This window comes from Tenrec ecaudatus, chromosome 18, assembly GCF_050624435.1.
Source record: "Tenrec ecaudatus isolate mTenEca1 chromosome 18, mTenEca1.hap1, whole genome shotgun sequence".
Lineage (NCBI taxonomy): Eukaryota > Metazoa > Chordata > Mammalia > Afrosoricida > Tenrecidae > Tenrec > Tenrec ecaudatus.
In genome coordinates, this window is record NC_134547.1 from 46,694,244 (window position 1) to 46,712,613 (window position 18,370).

Consider the following 18,370-nt stretch of genomic DNA (forward strand, 5'->3'; position numbering starts at 1 on the left):
GTCTTGAAGGGATCATCTACCCTGGATTACCTGTGTTTCCAGTTCCTGTCTGTACCAGTGTACAACTTCTGGTCTAGCCATATTTGTAGGGTAGAATTGGGACCATGATATTGGGGGGTGGGGAGGAGGAAGCATGTAGGAACTAAAGGAAAGTTGTATGTTTCATCGTTGCTACATCACACCCTGACTGGCTCGTCTCCTCCATGAGACCCTTCTGTAAGGGGATGTCCAATGACCTATAAATGGGCTTTGGGTCTCTACTCCGCACTCCCCCTCATTCACAATGATATGATTTTTGTTCTGATGACGCCTGATACCTGATCCCTTCGACACCTCGTGATCGCACAGACTGGTGTGCTTTTTCCATGTGGGCTTTGTTGTTTCTGAGCTAGATGGCTGCTTGTTTACCTTCAAGCCTTTAAGACCCCAGACGCTATATCTTTTGATAGCCAAGCACCATCAGCTTTCTTCATATTTGCTTATGCACCCGCTTTGTCTTCAGTGATTGTGTCGGGAAGGTAAGCATCACAGATTGCCAATTTAATAAAAGAAAGTATTCTCACATTGAAGAAGTACTTGAGTGGAGGCCCAATGTCCTTCTGCTACCTTATTACTAAACCTATAAATATATGCACATAGATCTATTTTCCCATCCTCATATAAAAATATGTTTACATATGTATAAGCCATTATTTAGACCTCTATAAATGCCCTTTGCCTCCTAGCTTTTTCCTCTATCTACTTTTACTTTCCTCTTGTCTCACTGTCATGCTCAGTCTTCATTTGGGTTTCAGTAATTCCTCTTGGTCACATTGACCTTGATCATGCCCTACCAGGCTTCCTACACCCTCCTCACCATCAATTTGGATCACTTGTTGTTCCCTTGTCCCTGGATTTATTAACACCCACTTCCTTTCCCCCAACCTCCCCCTCTCCCATGCCCCCCCGAACTGTCAGTTCCGTTGCTTTCTCCTCTAGATTGCTCATACAGCCTATCTTATTTAGACAGACCTGCAGAGATAATAACATGCACAAAAAAAGAAAGAGCAAAACCAAGCAACAATATAAACCAAAACAACATCAAACCCATGACAAAAAAATAAACACAACAAGAAAGAAAAGCTGTAGTTAGTTCAAGGACTGTTTGTTGGCCTTTAGGATTGTTTTCCAGTCTAGTCTGTTGGGGCACCATGCCCTGGCTCCAAAGTCCATCTTCAGCATTCCCTGGGGACCTCGCCGCTTCGTTCTCTTGCTGTTCTGTGTACCCCGTTAGTGTTTGCCTCGGTGTGGCTGGATCAGATCGGGCGCAATTTGCACACTCTGTCTCCAGTGCTGTCCCTGTAGGGCTAAGGGTCAGTGGTGGACACCTTGTCTCATAGTGGGGCTGGCCATGTGGTTCTCTCTGTGGACTGGCTGCTCTGATTGAGAACATTGTTCTCAAGGCCTGGTGGGCCAGGATATGCTCCACTCTCTCCAACTCCCCCTTCATCTGCTCTCGTGTGCTCTGATCAGACATGTCCCTCTCCAGGAGCTGCAGATTCAGTGCCATCCTCTGAAACAAATTCTTTTTGGGGGAAGGGAAGGTGTCCACATCTTTGGGATTGGGGCCGGCCACTCTGACCTCTCCACTACTTCCCTACTCCACACCGGCATGTTGCATTCACCTCTTGGAGCACTGGGTTGAAGTCTGGTCCCTCTTTCCCTCAGCAGACTCATGTTGTACTTGTCCTTTCGTGCTTGGCTTACTTCGCTTAGCATGATTTCCTCCAGTTCTTCCCATGCAGCGGTGTGTTTCGTATGTTCATCGGTGCTTTTAAGTGATGTGTAGTACTCCATTGTATGTATGTACCACGGTTTTTTAATCCACTTATCAGTTGATGGAAATTTGGGTTGTTTCCAACTCCTTGCAATTGTGAACGGTGCCACAATGAACATTGGAGCACAGATGTCTGGCCTTGGTTTGTTTCTTGCCTCTTCTGGGTATATGCCTAATTTGGATTGTTGGGTCGTATGGTAAATCGATTTCCATCTGTTTTAGGTATCGCCAGATCGATTTCCAGAGTGGCTGTACATACTTACAGGTCTGCCAGCAGTGGATGAGAGTTCCTGTCTCCCCACAGCCCCTCCAACACTTGTTGCTTTCTGAATTTTTTGAATTTGCATACCTTTGAGGATGTTAGGTGATAACTCATTGTTGTTTAAGTTGCATTTGTCTTATAGAAAAAGATCTGGAACATTTTCTCATATGTTTGTTGGCCCTTCAGATTTCTGCCCCTGTGAAACTTCTGTTCATTTATTTTTGGTGGGGGAGGAGCTAACAGAGTATTATAGATTTTAGTAATAAGGCCTTTGTCTGATGTGCCATTGCTAAAGAAGTTTTCCCAGTCCATGGACTCTCTTGCTGAATTCTTTCAATGTACACAGCTGTTTTATCTTCAGTATATCCCATTTGTCAATTTGTACCTCCTCTGTGTTTGTGTCCTTCCCTATTTCTGATAGCCTATGTATTCCCTGTGCCAAAGTTCTCAAGTTGGTCCCAATTCCCTCATTGATGGCCCTAACAGTTTGGGGTTTAACTTCAAGGTTTGTGATCCACCTTGAGTTTATTCTTATGCATGGAGTGAGTTAAAGGTCTTGCTTCATTTTTCTTCAGGTAAATATCCATTTTTTTCCAGCATCACTTGTTAAAGAGGGCAGTTGCTTCCCATTGGATATTTTTTGGGGCCCTTATCAAAGATCATTTGTCTGTAAGTTGATGATTTTATTTCTGGGGTTTCACTTCCTTTCCATTGGTCAGAGTATCTGTCATTGTACCAATACCATGCAGTTTTGACAACTGTGGCTGTATAGTATGTGCCAAAGTCAGGTAAAGCAAGCCCTCCCTCGGTGTCCATCTTCTTGAGGAGTTCTCTGCTAATTCTGGGCTTCTTCCCTCTCCATATGAAGTTGGTAATCAGTCTCTCCGTTTCTTTGAAGAAAGATGAGGGTAATTGTATCGGGATTGCATTAAACTTACATAGTGCCTTTGGCAGAACTGACATCTTGACTATATTGAGTCTTACAACCCACGAGCATGGGATAGTCTTCCATTTGTTGAAGTCACTCTTGTTTTCTTGTAATAGTGTTCTGTAGTTTTCCCCATATAGACATTTTGTCCTTTTATTCAGGTATGTCCCTAGATATTTCAATTTGTGTTTGGCTATTGTGAAGGGTACCACCTTTTTTATCTCCTCTTCTGTGGTCTTATCCAATGTGTATAGCAGCCCAATGGACTTCTGTTTGTTGATCTTGTATCTGCCACTCTGCCAAACTCCTCTATTGCTTCCAGTACTCCCCTTGTGGAGCTTTTGGGATTTTCCATATATAAAATAATATCATCTGCAAATAACGATAGTTTCACCTCTTCCTTCCCCAGATGAACACCTTTGATGTCTTTTCTTTGCCTTATGCGGTTAGCTAAAACCTCCAGCATGATATTAAATAGGAGTGGGAGAAGGGGCACCCTTGTCTGGTCCCCTTTTTCAGTGGGGTTGTGTTAGTCTTTTCTTCATTGACTACCACGTTGGCTGTTGGTTTTTCATATATAGCTTGTATTGTCTTTAGAATTTTTCTTTCCATTCCTCTCTTCTCAAGTGTTTTAAACAGGAGTTGGTGTTGTTGAATGCTTTTTCTGCATCCATCGATATTATCATGTGGTTCTTATAGTTTTTCAGGTGAGTGTGATGAATAATACTAATGGTCTTTCGTATGTTGAACCATCCCTGCATCCCTGGTATGAATCCCAATTGGTCATGGTGAATTAATTGTTTTATATGCTTTTGTATTCTATTGGCCAATATTTTGTTAAGGATTTTTGCATCATTGTTCATTAGAGATATTTGTCTGTAGTTCTCACAAGTCTGACATAAAGAAAAGAAGAAGAAGAAAACAAAAAACCTCAGCAAATTCTCCTTAATAGCGAACTGTCAGCAAAACAATCTGTGCCTGTGTTGGAAATGGTCTGCCTGGGAGTCACACGGACCAGCTGGACATGGACAAGGCTGTAACACAAAGCGATGAAGGCAAGCAGAGAAAAAAGGACACAGAGCGTCTTACTCCCCACCGCCACCTTCTGACCCATTGCTCAGGTGTGGGGGGAGGTCAGATGCTCACAGGCACCTTCCCTGAAGGCAGTCCCTGCCAGACTGCTATCTCCCCACACAACAGGGGTGGGGGCCTGTGGCGACCTTTAGCTTGGTTCCTGTAGGTGGAGTTCAAGAGAATGATCTCTTTCAGTTGAGCCAGGGAACAGGCCAAAGTGGATCTGTGACACCCAAGGTTAAACTGCCATCCCAAATCTAGGATCTGCCCATCTTGTCACATGTATACCCCAACCCCTCCTCTTCCTATTGCCGTGTATTTCACTAGACCACCCCCTCTCATTACTGTATTACCTATAAGACAACCCCTTCCTCTGAGGGATGTCCTCATTTGTATTTAGAGGGCTTGCAGGTCCCCAGAGAAGATAAAAGCCTGGCTAGCATTAACGGTCTCTCTCTCCCTCCACATGGACCACCAAGCAGGGCTGAGGTGAGCATGCTACTATGAATCATGTCTGACTCCATTTATTTCAATACTTCACTTCTATCTCCCATGCTCTCTATAACTTTACTATGATCTTTACTTACTATCGCTGTACAATTGTGCCTACCGGACCCATAATGATGTGTTAGGGACTGGCTTCCCCTGACACTCAGGCACCGAAAGATGGTCTCTCTCATATCCCTTTGGGCGGACAGTGCTATTTGGAGAACACACACTTCAATCCATCATCAATAGCTCGATGGAGACTGATAGGCATGACGGGATCCACAAATAGATGACAGATGGGATTGCGTGCTCTTTGGGATACACATAATCACATGTATGTGGTAGATGGGATTGTGTACCCTCCATAAGAATACACAGTTCTACCTCTCATTCATTCAAATCTATCATCTCAATTGTTCAGCCACATCTCTGCCTCTGTCTCTGTCTCATTGGCGTCTGTTGGAACAGGCAACTCCAAACTGCTATTTTGTGGTATTGACACTTCTGTAGGAAGCTGCTGGTTTATCTGGTTTAGTAGGAGACCCATGGGCGGCGGGGGGGAGGTGACACCTTGCGTGACTACACTTGCTGACACCAACCCTAGTATAGCCAGTGATATAGCCTGGGACATGATTGTCTGGTTGGCCTTGGGTAAGTACCCCTTCTTCTCCTCGTCTGCCTTTCTCTCTCTCCAAGGGCACAGCTGCATGCTGAGGCCCCAGGCTGTGCCCCATAGAACACCCAGCTAGCGAGAGCTGGGTTCCAGAGTCCACGCCATAAATATTCTGTGAAGTGACTCTCGGTGACTTTGCCCTCTCTCCAACACTGGACTAATGAAAAGTCCTCATGTGTGGGGTAAAAGGTTATCTCTTTGCTGCCCTGCAAGTGAGGCTGAGGTCACATAGTGCATACCCTCCTGTGTCCCATCTCCAGGGCCAGGCAGGGAGGCTGTGCAATCCTTCCATGTTGGTGAAGGTTCACTGGATTAACAAGCCTTTCTAGAGACATAACCAAGGTGCTGCAAGTATGCCACCTTCCCTGGCACCTGCGGGGGCACCGCTGAGCAGTTTCCATGAACTCCATGACCAGCCAGGAGAGCTCATTTCAGCAGGAGTAATCTAATGCTATGCACTGGAGAGCCTGCCTGGCGGCTCCAGGCACACAAAGAGATCTGGCATTGCTGAGTGCAGAAACTGAAGAGGGAAAAAAACAAACAAACCCATGACTCTGAGCATACCATAGACCACCTTTCCTCGGTGATGGCCGAGGAGGTGCATTTGCCACATTCATGTAGCGCCATCCGTGTTAAGTGCACGCGGCACGAGCCCAACCTGCCACGTTGAGCTGCGATATGGTGAAGTGATCTGACAACGGCTGGCAGGGGTTGGCACAGGAGGAGGGCGAGCCCCGGATTTGCCATCGGCGCCATTTTCAATAGATAAGGCTTCTGATCTTTGTACTATCACTCTTTCATTCTTCTCCCACTGGATAAGACAGGCTGATGAGGAATGGGGGCCACTGACGGGCAGTGTAGGAGCAGAATATCGAGCGTACCATGGATTGCCAGAAGAACAAGTAAATCCCCGAGGGGAGGGAGTACAACTGGAGTGCTGAGACTGGAGACGCTTCCTCTCACGTCCCTTGGACAAGGTATCAGGACAGATCCGTGTCTGGGGAAGGACAGCGAGCTTGGTAAAGTAGAGGGTCAGTGGGGGTGGGGAAGTCCCTCAAATGGATTGATTGACAGGGTGGCTTCCCCCCCTGTGGTCTCTAACAAGGCAGCAAACTTTGTAACGCGACACAGGACCGGCTGGGCTTGGTTCTGTTCTACAGAGGGTCGCTGAGCACCTAGCACCTAACATGGGTACACAACAACACCAACACTCCACTCAAAACAAGGATTTCCAGTTGCGTTCCCCAATAAGTGCATTTCAGAAGGACTCACCCCACACTGTGGCAGCAGAGAGAGATGCCAGGACCAGAGTGACCAAAGACACCATCGTGGAAGGGTTGCAGCTTCCGCAGCCAGGGAGGTCTCTGAGCTGAAGCAGTCCCTCCTCAGGATTCCACTTCTAGGCAGTCACCAAATCTCGAAATAACTTTGAAAGCTCACCCTCTCCAAGAATCGCACAGGGAGCCTCAGAACCCCGCCCACCCAGAACGTAACCTCTTACCTAAGCAGCCAAACCAAATTCTCTAATTACAAAAGTCACAAACTTGTCAAACAACTTGTTACATAAGTGCCCTCACTGGACTTCAACTTCAGGGTTTTGAGAACTTCCAGAATGCAGGCAGAATCCCTGGAACAACTCAGGGCAAGCTTTAAAAGTGACAGAATGGTCTCTCCAGCCAGGATTGCTAGGTAATTAGGACAAACCTCTTAGCTGCCCAGGGCTTAGATGTCAGCATTGTAGGCTCTCAGATGTGACAGAGATTTTCAGGTCCAACTACCCCCTCCCCCTTTGGATGGGCTAGGTTAATTTACAATCATTTAGCTAGATGACCCATCTCCTGTTACTCTCACCAGAGCCGGGGAATTTGCTCCCTCTGCAGGCAGCGGTCTTTGGGTGAACTGCTCTTCACTAATCCTTGGCTCCAGTCATCCACTCAGGCGTGATCCATGCATCCATTCATCAAACTTTCACTACCCTCTAGGCGCTATGGGTACAAAGATGAATCAAAAACATGTCCCATCTCGCGAAGGATTCTACCAGCACAGATGTGCATGTGTCGGGGTGGGAGTGGTATTTGCAACCAGTGTGACTGCACAGAGCACCCTGGGTAACCTGCTGGAGACACATGGGAGAGACCCAAAGCTCCTTTCATAGAATCAGTCCATGCTCAAAGGCAGGGATGGGTTAACCGCACCCTGGGTAACCTGCTGGAGACACATGGGAGAGCCCAAAACTCCTTTCATAGAATCAGTCCATGCTCAAAGGCAGGGATGGGTTAACCGCACCCTGGGCCCACTGGCCAACAAAGACTATGCATTCAGTCCAATTGTGCTCAGTCACCGACACTGAGTGGATGCCAACTCACAGCATCACTACAGGACAAGGCAGAACTGCCCCTGTGGGTTCCTGAGACTGTAATTCTTTATGGAAATAAAAAGCCCCATCTTTCTCCTGAGATAGTTTTCCAACTGCTGACCTTGGGACTGGCAGCCTGACATGGACAACCACAATCTATTGTGAAGGAGAGAAAGAAAGAAAACAAATGATAAAACAGTTATAGCTGCTTTGGAAAACAGCTTGGTGTTTCTCAACAGACTAAATGCATCCATAAGCCAGCAGGTTGGAAGCTAGGGAACGTAGCCTAGACAACTAAACTATCCCCACAGGTGAATACGAACGCTCATAGTGGCATGGTCCTTAGAGCCAAAGGATGGGACAGCCCAAATGTCCCTTAGCATATGAATGGTGTGGTAGTTACATACTCCTTTGTCAATTTGAGAGGATTAAGAGTGAAGGGGGTGGAGTCTAGCCTGTCAATCAGGAGGTGATAGCCAATGAGGCCTCTGTGTGGGCATGGCCTTCTCTTAAGAATTCTGGGAACTTCTGTATTTTCTTCCTTGGAGGCAGGAGTCTCTCTCTCTCTCTCTCTCTCTCTCTCTCTCTCTCTCTCTCTCTCTCTCTCTCTCTCTGGCTCTCAGTTCACTGCCTGCAAGATACCCTTCAGGAGAAGCCACATGGACCTACCCTGACACAGCCAGAGCCCTGGGAACTGGAGGAGTCACATGGAGACCCTGCCAGTGCTGAGGTGTTTATAACTCCACTGGATCCACAAGATTTCCCACCCACTGGCCTGTGGTCTTCTTGCAATTTGCGGCATTGCATGTGTTTTGTGAGTCTGAAGAGGACTTTATAGATTGGTATTGGATATAGGACACATGGACTTCATCTGGACTGGGGTGTCTTCGCAATATTCAGTTGCTCTTGGACATAAACTTCTTTCTTATACACATATGAGTGTCTATGGATTTGTTTCTCTAGTCTGCCTGGTCTAACACAAACGGCTAAAGAAACGATGGCATATCTAGATGATGAAATACACCAGGGGTGGGCGGGCTTCAAAATGGTCATGAGGAATAGCCCACGATTTTTTCATTCTTGATTTTCATGAACTTTTAAAAACTCTCTTGCGTCATTCAGCCATGAAGACAAATGGAATTCTGATGCGTGCTGTGCCATGGATGAACCCTGGGGGCATTATGCTAAGTGAGGGAAGCCAGCCACCAAAGGCCACACAGTCTCATGCCATTTCCATGAAATGCTCACACCAGGAAAATCCATTGCAACAGAAAGTTGATCAGAGGCTGCTCAAGAGTACAAAGGGGGGATCAGGAACAACCAGTGGTGACTATGGGGTTTCTTTTTGGAGGTGATGTCAATGTTCTGAATTTAGAAGGAGCGGTGACTGCACAGCTTTGGGGATGTGCTAAAACCCACCAGGTTGGACACTTTACAAGAAGGACTTTGCTGGCATGGAAATTTCACTTCCATAAAATAAGTCCACCCCAAGGATCCACATATAACACCCTCCCAGGGGAATGAATAACAGGAAAGTGGGTGAAGGGTAACACAGGATGATGTAAGATATGAAATAACCATAATCTATAACTTCTCAAGGGCACATGAGGTCGGGAGGGTAGGGGAGGGAGGGGGAAAAGTGGGGAGCTGATATCAAGGGCTCAAGTAGGAAGAAATTGCTTTGACAATAATGTTGGCAATATATGTACAAATGTGCTTGACACAACATATGTATGTATGGATTGTGATAAGAGTTGCATGAACCTCCAATAAAATGATTTTAAAAAGAAAAAAGTCTTAAAGTAACAAGTAAATTTAAGGAAGCATCCCTTTCCAGCATATAGAAGTTAACAGGATGATGAAATATGGGCAATTCATACCTTTTCTTTGTCCCCTATTATCCCCTTTTCAAAGAGTAGAGTACATTTTGCATATTAAAAATGAGCTAAGTAATGCATTTATAATTTTAAATATACCTGTAAAAATATAAGAATGAATATTTAATTATAGAATAAGAATCCCAACACAGGTCTCTAATTCCCATGATTATTTTGTTCTTAAGAATGGTAATAATTATCAAAGTACTGCTATTTGAAATTATGAAAATATAACTAGGTTAAAAGTTTTTAATTTATCATCAAACATTCCTGACAATACAAATATGAATTATATGCTTGGAGTTTTGCAAATTAAAAAATCCAGAGGGTTAATCTTAATAGATTTTCTTGAAGGAAACAAGTTGATCGTGAGGACTTATTATAAGGAAGTTTTAAGAAAAATGCAAACTATGTTTTGTGGTTGTTACATAATTTAAGGGCAACTTGATAAAGAAGTGCAGAGGTGGAGTCTAGCCTGTCAATCAACTCACAACCTGATGATGTCTTCTTGTGGAAGTGGCCTTCTCATGAGGATTCTGGGAACCTCTTTTCTCTGTCAGCCTTCTTCTTCCTGTTGACAAGCCACGCAGAGACTTGCTGAGACCTACAGGGAGCTCCTCTCTCTGTTTTCACTTTCCTGTTGAAGAGTCACACTGGAAGAGCTGGAGGAGCCACGTTGAGACCCATGGCAGTGCTCAGATGCGTCCACTGCCCAACGACCTGTGAACTTCCTGCATTCAGCATCATTGCGAGTGGCTATGTGAGTCTAATGAGGAATCTATTGACTAGTATTGGACATATGGGCTAATATCAGACTTATGAACTTGATCTAGACTGGACTGGGATGTTTTCTCAATATATAATTGCTCTTTGATATGAAGCTCTCTCTTATACACACACACAAAATATGAAAATAATAATCTATGTTCTTGAGGAAAGGAAGGTGGGGGAAGGAGGGGGAAATGAGGAGCTGATATCAAGGGCTCAAGTAGGAAGAAGAAAATGCTTTGAAAATGATGATGGCAATATATGTATAAATGTGCTTGACACAATGGATGAGTGTATGGATTGTGATAAGAGATGTAAGTGCCCCCAATAAAAGTATTTAATAATATATATGTATCTTAAAAATAGAGTAAAATATTTAAAAAAATAAAAGATGAAAATGTAAAACCTAAAAAAAAATAAACAAATCTAAAACTGAGTAATGTATCATGTGATCTCACTTTGGTTACAAAAATGATCTAAGATTATTTGCAAAAGCCACATTCTAGGATGTACAGCCCAGAAACTTCTGGGTCATAAGAAGCACCTTCTTAAGGAACAGAGGTCTTGGTGGTCCCAAAAGTTCACAAGCTCCGTTGTTATCAAGAGGATGGAGGTTCTACCCCACCCCTGGTCGCCCAGAGCACCTTGGAAGAAAGGCCTGGTGATCGACTTCTAAAAGAAACAGTTACTGAACACCTCACTGAGCACAGTTCTCCTCGGACACAGGAGGTCACTGTGAGCGGGACCCATTGGCAACTGTTCTTTATCTTTTTAAAATAAAGAGCATTCCTATCTTTGTCCACGTGGTACAATGTGGGCGGGCTTCCTAAACAGAAAATCGAATCCTTGCCAATCATTTAGCACAACAATGACCTCAAACATAACAACCATGGTGAGGATGGTCCAAGAGCAGGGAGTCTTGCTGTCTTGTACAAGGGTCCCTATGAGTCCAAGTGGGCTCCATGACCCTTGCAGTATCTATTGACACGTGTACACATTCAGCTGTTAAGGCATGACCTTCTGCCCCATTCAGCTAGCCTGGGCAAGCTGGGGAACAGCCCTGCCTCTCAGTTTCGGGCATTGTGGAGTGCTGAGTGAGTCAAACGCACAAGGTAGCACAGAGTGCTCTCCGGGCCCGACGCGGGTCAAGTCCATGCCTGCTAGTGGCAACAGCCTACACTACACACAAAGGTGGCGGTTCCAGACCTTGCCAGATGCCAGACAAAGCCTGGGCGGCCCACTCCTGCTCATGATGATGCGCTAGAAAGGAAGGGTAAGACTGGAGAAGACCAACCTCAAGCCAAACCTCAACGTGGTTTCACAGGTAAACTTTCTCTCTGATCTTAGCTGGAGGCAAAACATCTTGTCTAAACTGCAGCTGATCCGGCAGATTGCTGCTTGCCCCTTGAGAACACCCCTCAGATGCCCCTGCTTTAGATAAGGATCATCCCTGGATGACTGGGAAGTAAAATCCTAGGAAATCGTCTCAACTTCTCTGCAGGTGGTAGGCTTTCTGAGAGAAGACACTTCTCAAGCTCCAGGTTGCCTCCTCAAGCCTTTTTAGACAGCACATTCTAGAACAGCCTCAGAGAAGTACAAGTTCAAGATCTCAGGTCCCATTCTCCTCTTAACTGCAGGATGACTCACACTACAGCCTTGAGCCCTGCTCTCGGGGCCTGGGATCTGGGAACTCAGTGGGTGACATCTGAGCTGCTCTTATGCAACGAGAAGGGAGGATTTGTAGGAGCTTGGCTGGCCGTAGATGAGGTGACCTCTGGGACACCACATCCCCAGCCCAATCCTCCATGAATAAGAATCCGACGACACTTTCCGATGCAGCCCAGTCATGTGCAGTGTCTCTGCACTCAGTTCTCACGACATCATCCACAGTGTTCTTCCCCATCGCCATACCCTCTGTCCTCTTATTAACAACTCCCTTTGAATGGATTAACCTGGTTCACTTTAGCATAGTCATTTCACCTCATGGCTATAGATGGAAGATGTGGCAATTGGCTACAAATTAGTGGCGTGTGTGGGGAATGTGTCACGATGCTTTAAAAAAATAAAAATGAATGGTAAAAATAAAATAAAGGAAATAGATAACCTGTCTACCTGGTTTGTGAATGCATGTATTGGGAAATCAGATACTCGATTGGGAAAAGAGGTCACTGAGTAATCCAGGGGCAGGAGCAGCCTTGTCCATCACCATGACACTGATAAAGATAACTAAGGAGTGATGAGCAAACAATGCCAAAGGCAAGGGATCAGCTAGGGAACTAAAATCAACAACAAGGAGGACATAGAGATCCTGTGTTGGAGCAACAGCAATCTAGTTGAGAGGAATTACTATGAGGCAGAAGAAGGGCAAATGTGATGGTGGGGCAGGAGGAAGGTAAAAGAAAACAGAGGGAAAATCTACGAATTGATGAACCGGTCAGGGTGCAGAAGCATACAACTTTCCTCTAGTTCTGTAATGTTCCCCTCCCCCTCCCCCACTATCATGACCCAAATTCTACCTTGCAAATCTGGCTAGACCAGAGCATGTACACTGGTACAGATAAGAGCTGGAAACACAGGCTATCCAGGACAGGTAAAACCCTAAGGACTGATAATGAGGGTAGCAATACCAGGAGGGTAAGGGGGATGGGGGAGAGAAAGGGGAAACTGATCACAATGATCGACATATAACCACCACCACCACCCTGAAAGGGATGCGAGCAACAGAGAAGTGGGTAAAGGGAGACAGCGGTTGGTGTAAGCCATGGAGCCCTTTTCTGATGCTTCCCAAATCTTTGCCTACTTGTACTCTAAGGAAGCAGGCCAGGACTACATCAAGGATGGGCATGGGTGAGTTCTGGGGGAGGTTGAGTTAGTCTGAGATCCCGTCTCCAGGTCCCCTCCACCACTAGCCCTGCCCAAATCCAAGATGTCTTCCTGGGGCCCACACACAAAGCTTTCACTTTGACATGCTCTGCAAGATAGGCAAATTAAAACCAGGACGTTTAACCAGAGTTATTATTCTTTTTTAAACCGAAACAACTTGGTCATTGTTGTTGTTAGGTGCCACATCAACCCCATGCACAGCAGAACAAAACACTGCCCAATCCTGCACCATCCACACAGCTGTTCCTATGTCTGAGCCCATTGTTGCAGCCATGGTGTCAATCCATCTCCATGAGGGCTTTCTCTCGTGTACTGCCCCTCTCTTTACCAAACATCATGTCCTTCTCCAGCGCCTGGTCTCTCCTGATAACATGTCCAAAGTACATAAGACAGGTCTAGCCATCCTTGCCTCCAAGGAGCACTCTGGCCATACCCTTTCCAAGACAGAGCTGGTTGTCCTTTTAGCAGTCCAAGGTCCTTTCGACCCTCTTCTCCAGCACCGTGATTCAAATGCATTGATTCTTCTTCAGTCTTCCTTATTCAATGTCCAATTTTCACATGCAAATGAGGTAACTGAAAATATCCTGGCTTGAGGGAGGAGCACCTTAGTCCTCAAAGTCACATCGTTGATCTTCAGTTCTCTAAAGTAGATTTACCTAATGCAACTTGACTTCTGATCTCTTGGCTACTGCTTCCATGGGCATTGACCGTGGATGAAAGCAAGATTTTCGTCTTGGAAATTTTGGTCTTGGCAGCCATGGAAACCCCCAGGAGCAGTCCTAGTCTGTCCTGTAGGGCCAGTGTGCATTAGAGATGACTCGATGGCAGGGAGGTGAGCTGCTGTGTTGATTTATAAAAGTTACTTCTAGGTATTAATGACAACAATATTTCTAACAGCCCCAACCTGGAAGTAACCCAAAGGCCCAACAATAATTATATGCCCATTGCCATCAAGTGAACTCTGGCTTGGTGACCCTGTAGCACACAGTAGAAGTACCCCGTAGGGTTCCCAAATCTGTGCTCTGTACAGACTGCCTCTGCTTTCCTCCTGCAGAGCTACTGCTGGGTTAAGGTGCATCAGGGATAAGGAACAAAGAACGGCCACAGGCAAACTATATCTGTAGGACACAGGGCATGTCACGAAAATAAAAGAAAGTATGAAATTAGCTAGCATCTGGTAGTTTTCAGTTGCCATTAACTGGATAACCTCAAACACAAGAGAGTTGAACCAAAGTTCACTAACTGCCAAATCCACCACCTTGGAAAAGCAGTCTTCTGCTCCCTCTCACACTACAGTATTTTAGTTTTACATCCAAAGGAGTGACTCAGTTTCTTTCATTGGCAACAGACATGTTTAAGGTAAAGTCCGGTCCCCTTAGTGGGGTTTCTGTGATGGTGAGATTTTATGTCAACTAAGCCCCCCCCCTTCATTTAAGGGGTGTTGTCTGTAAGCTGGGTCCAATCTGGGGATCGATCAAGATGTGACTCTCCGCTCTGGCGATTTGGGTTAGACTGTCATTCACATGATCTAGGACTTTTCTATTTATGTAGGTCAACTAAATACTTAGCAAACTGCCCATCTGTGATAGGTAGATTTTTTGCGCCAATCCAACCAATGGGAACATGTTTGATTGGAGGACAAAGAGAGAAATGGCTCAGCAAGGCCCGCCCCTCTCCCTCTTGCTCTCTAGTGATCAGACCAGCATGCAGCTACTTTAGCTAATTCTCTGCCTCAACTTGTGAGTTACACTACCTGTGGTACAGCCAACCCGTGGATCATTTGGCTAGAGCTTGAGGTTCCTTCAAGACCTGCTTTGCCACAATGCTGGTGTGTACATCACTTGAGGCTTTTGGATCCTGTTGGCTTGTATTGCTTGAGTTCGATATCCCATCTGGACCTGCTTCGCTAAGCTCCTGAGCTGCTGACTGTCGGTGACCTGCCCTGCGGTTTGCTGTCTGTAACTGGACTGCCTGCATTTCCTGAGGGAAAACTCAGCTGTATGCTTCCCAGCAGCCCTCTGAGTTAAAGGACTTCCAGTATATTAACTGTTCCATGGAAGTGTGGCCCTCTGTATTGCTGTGTGGACTAATTCACTGTTATATTCCTTCGTGATGTATATATCTATAGCAATAGTGATATAGGTAATCATAAGTATCCTGGTATTATTTCTCTAAAGAACCCTGTCTAACACAATTGGTACTGGGAGTGTTCTAGAGAAACAAGATCATAAATATGGGCTTCTCAAATGAACTCTCCAGCCTGATTAGGTTTCACAGCACTGATAATGTTATCTCTACCCCTAAAAACAAGGATACGTCTGCCACTCTTACTAGAGAGGGTGGTGTTAATCTCTGGGGTGAAGTCGCAAAACTAATATCCACAGTATCACCACCAATAGATGAAGTGCTGGTGGGAGGAGGGGCTCTGGGTGTTAGTGTGTTTGATATTTTCCAGCAATTTTGTCAGGATGAGAATTATAGGGAAGCTGGTTAGCTGTTCCTCCTTAACATAGAAAATGTGATCAAGGACAGGGATAATCTGAGAACCTCAGACGCACGTCTCAAGTGTCGAATAACAGACCTAAACGCTTCTTCATGTGCTATGAAGGAAAGCCTTCTCTCCTCCAATAATAGAGCTGACATTGCCAGAAACCAAATCCAGTGTCTCATCATACGTCTAGCTAAACTACAGCATCTGCTGAATTGCAGGTCTAGAACAGTGTCTGATATTAAAGTAAGGATATTAATTGGAAAGAATTGGGAACCTGAAACATGGGATGGAAACATATGGGCTGATGACCCAGAAAAGGAGGATATTGAGCCCCTAGAGTTGATTGAGCAACCGCAGTCAATAGATCCACCCCTCCCACCTGAGGGAATTATCAGTAAAACAACTCACAAAACTGTTCAAGCTGAAATGCCAAGTGGAGCTGCATTTGTAATATTGCTGGGGGTGGGGGAGGAGATGCCTTACATGATATTGCTAAGGGCCCCCCAGTAAACACTCCCACAACCCATTATTTCCTCTAGACCTATAACTAGAATTAATTCTCAGAAAATTCCTAAAGGTGAGGTTCAGCTGATGACTCAGGAAGAAGTGAAAAATACTCATAAAGGTCTGCTCAAATTTTCTACTATGTACCAGAAGCCTGGGGAATGTCCCTGGGAATGGTTATTAAGAGTGTAGGATGCTGGTGCAAAGAATGTAACATTAGATTTGTTTCTTGATATGGGGCCCCTGAGCACAAATTCTTCTTTCAATGTCTCAGCAAGAGAGGTTAAGAGAGGATCTAATTGCTTATTTGGTTGGTTCACTGAAGCATAGGTTGCCAGATAGCCTAGGTTAGACCAACTTGAGGTACCTGACCTGCCTTGGTACAGTGTAGAAGAAGGCATCCCCAACCTTAGGGAAATTGGCCTGTTGGAATGGATCTCTCAGAATAATCCCATAGACCCAAAAAAGGAGTGTGGTCCAAGGACATACCTTTTTGTGAAGAGGGCCCCAGAATCTCAGAAGACTCCTATGATTGCTATTTGTGTACACCAGGATAAACAGTGGGAACTGCCCTAAGTGAACTTAACATTTGCCTATAATGGGGCTGATTGGGTCCCGTGGTGGTAGAGGTCAGGTGTCAGCACTGAATCAACAGAGATGGGATGGACATGGCTATCATAATGGACAGCAAGTTTTCCATAGTAATCAAAACAACTGTCTCATGTGGACTTATGGCATCGACTACTTAGCCACAGTGTCCCTAGGAGTGAAATAGATGGGAATCCCACTCATATTTACATGATCCATACAGGCAGAAGAAGGATAGATCAGGCAAAGAGCAGAATAGAGTGTCACAACCACTCAATTAAGTCCCAGATCTGAGCCAGTTTACAAACCCACAACCCCTTGAATAAGGGAAGGCCAGATCCCTTTGAAGAAGAACCCTGCAACATCACCCAAGGTTCATACTGTTAGTCTTTCTTCTAGCCTTCCCCAAAGGGACCCACGGCCTTTCACAAGAATGACTGTTCATTGGGAGAAAGGAAGTAATCAAACGTTCCGAGGATTACTGGGCACTGGCTCTGAACTGACACCAATTCCAGGAAACCCAAAGTGTTATTCCAAAGGAAGGCATTCAAGTCAGAGTATGGGCATGCAGAGACCAAGTTATAGATGGAATTTTAGCTTAGGTACACTTCACTGTGGGTTCATGTCCCCCAACCCCCAAACCCATTCTGTCATTATTTCCACAGTTCCAGAATGCATCATTGGAATAGACATGCTTAGTAACTGTCAGAATCCCCATATTGGATCCCTGAAATGTGGAATAAGGACTTTTATGGTAGGAAAGGCCAAGTAGACACCATTAGAATTGCCATTGCCTAGGAAAAGAATAAACCAAAAGCAGTACCACATTCCTAGAGGGATTGCAGAGATCAGTGCCACCATCAAAGACTTTAAGGATGCAGGGGTGGTGATTCCTACCACATCCCCACTTAACTCACCTATTTGGCCTGTTAAGAAGACAGGTGGATCCTGGAGAATGAAAGTAGATTATCGTAAACTTAACCAGGTGGTGACTCCAATTGCATCTGCCGTTCCTGATGTGATTTCATCGCTTGAGCACATTAATACTTCTAGTACTTGGTATGCAGCTATTGATCTGGCCAGTGCCCTCTTCTCAATACCAGTCTCAAAGGACCACCAGAAGGAGTTTGTCTTCAGGGGCAGGGGCAACAATACACGTTCACAACTCTCCCTCAGGGGTACATCAACTCTTCTGCCCAATGCCATAATTTAGTTTGAAGGGACCTTGATCGCCTGTCTCTTCTGTAAAATGTCACACTAGTCCATTATATTATGACATTAGGCTGATTGGACCCACTAAGGATGATGTGTCAAAAACTCTAGATTCATTGGTACAACATCTGCGTGCCTGAGAAAGTAAAGATAACTGTGTCTCACGTGAACAGTCACCAAAGGTTTACCTCTGAAGAGGAGGACTTTAACAATCAAGTGGATAAGATGACACACACTTTGATAGATATATAATTGTTTGTCAATTTGAGGATTAAGAGTGTAGGGGTGGAGTCTAACCTGTCAATCAGATAATAGCTAATGAGGCCTCTGTGTGCACATGGCCTTCTCCTGAGAATTCTGAGAAATCCTGATTTTCCTCTTTGGAGGTGGGATACACTTCTTTCTCTCTGCTACTCCCTGGGAGACATTGCGACTCACAAGACACATGG

General features: G+C 45.2%; 1 protein-coding gene across 1 annotated transcript in view; it reads right to left on the reverse strand.

Annotated features, from left to right (window-relative positions):
- LOC142431721 (carboxylesterase 5A-like) overlaps positions 1-18,370 on the reverse strand; it is an 80,468-nt gene that overhangs the window by 27,912 nt on the left and 34,186 nt on the right.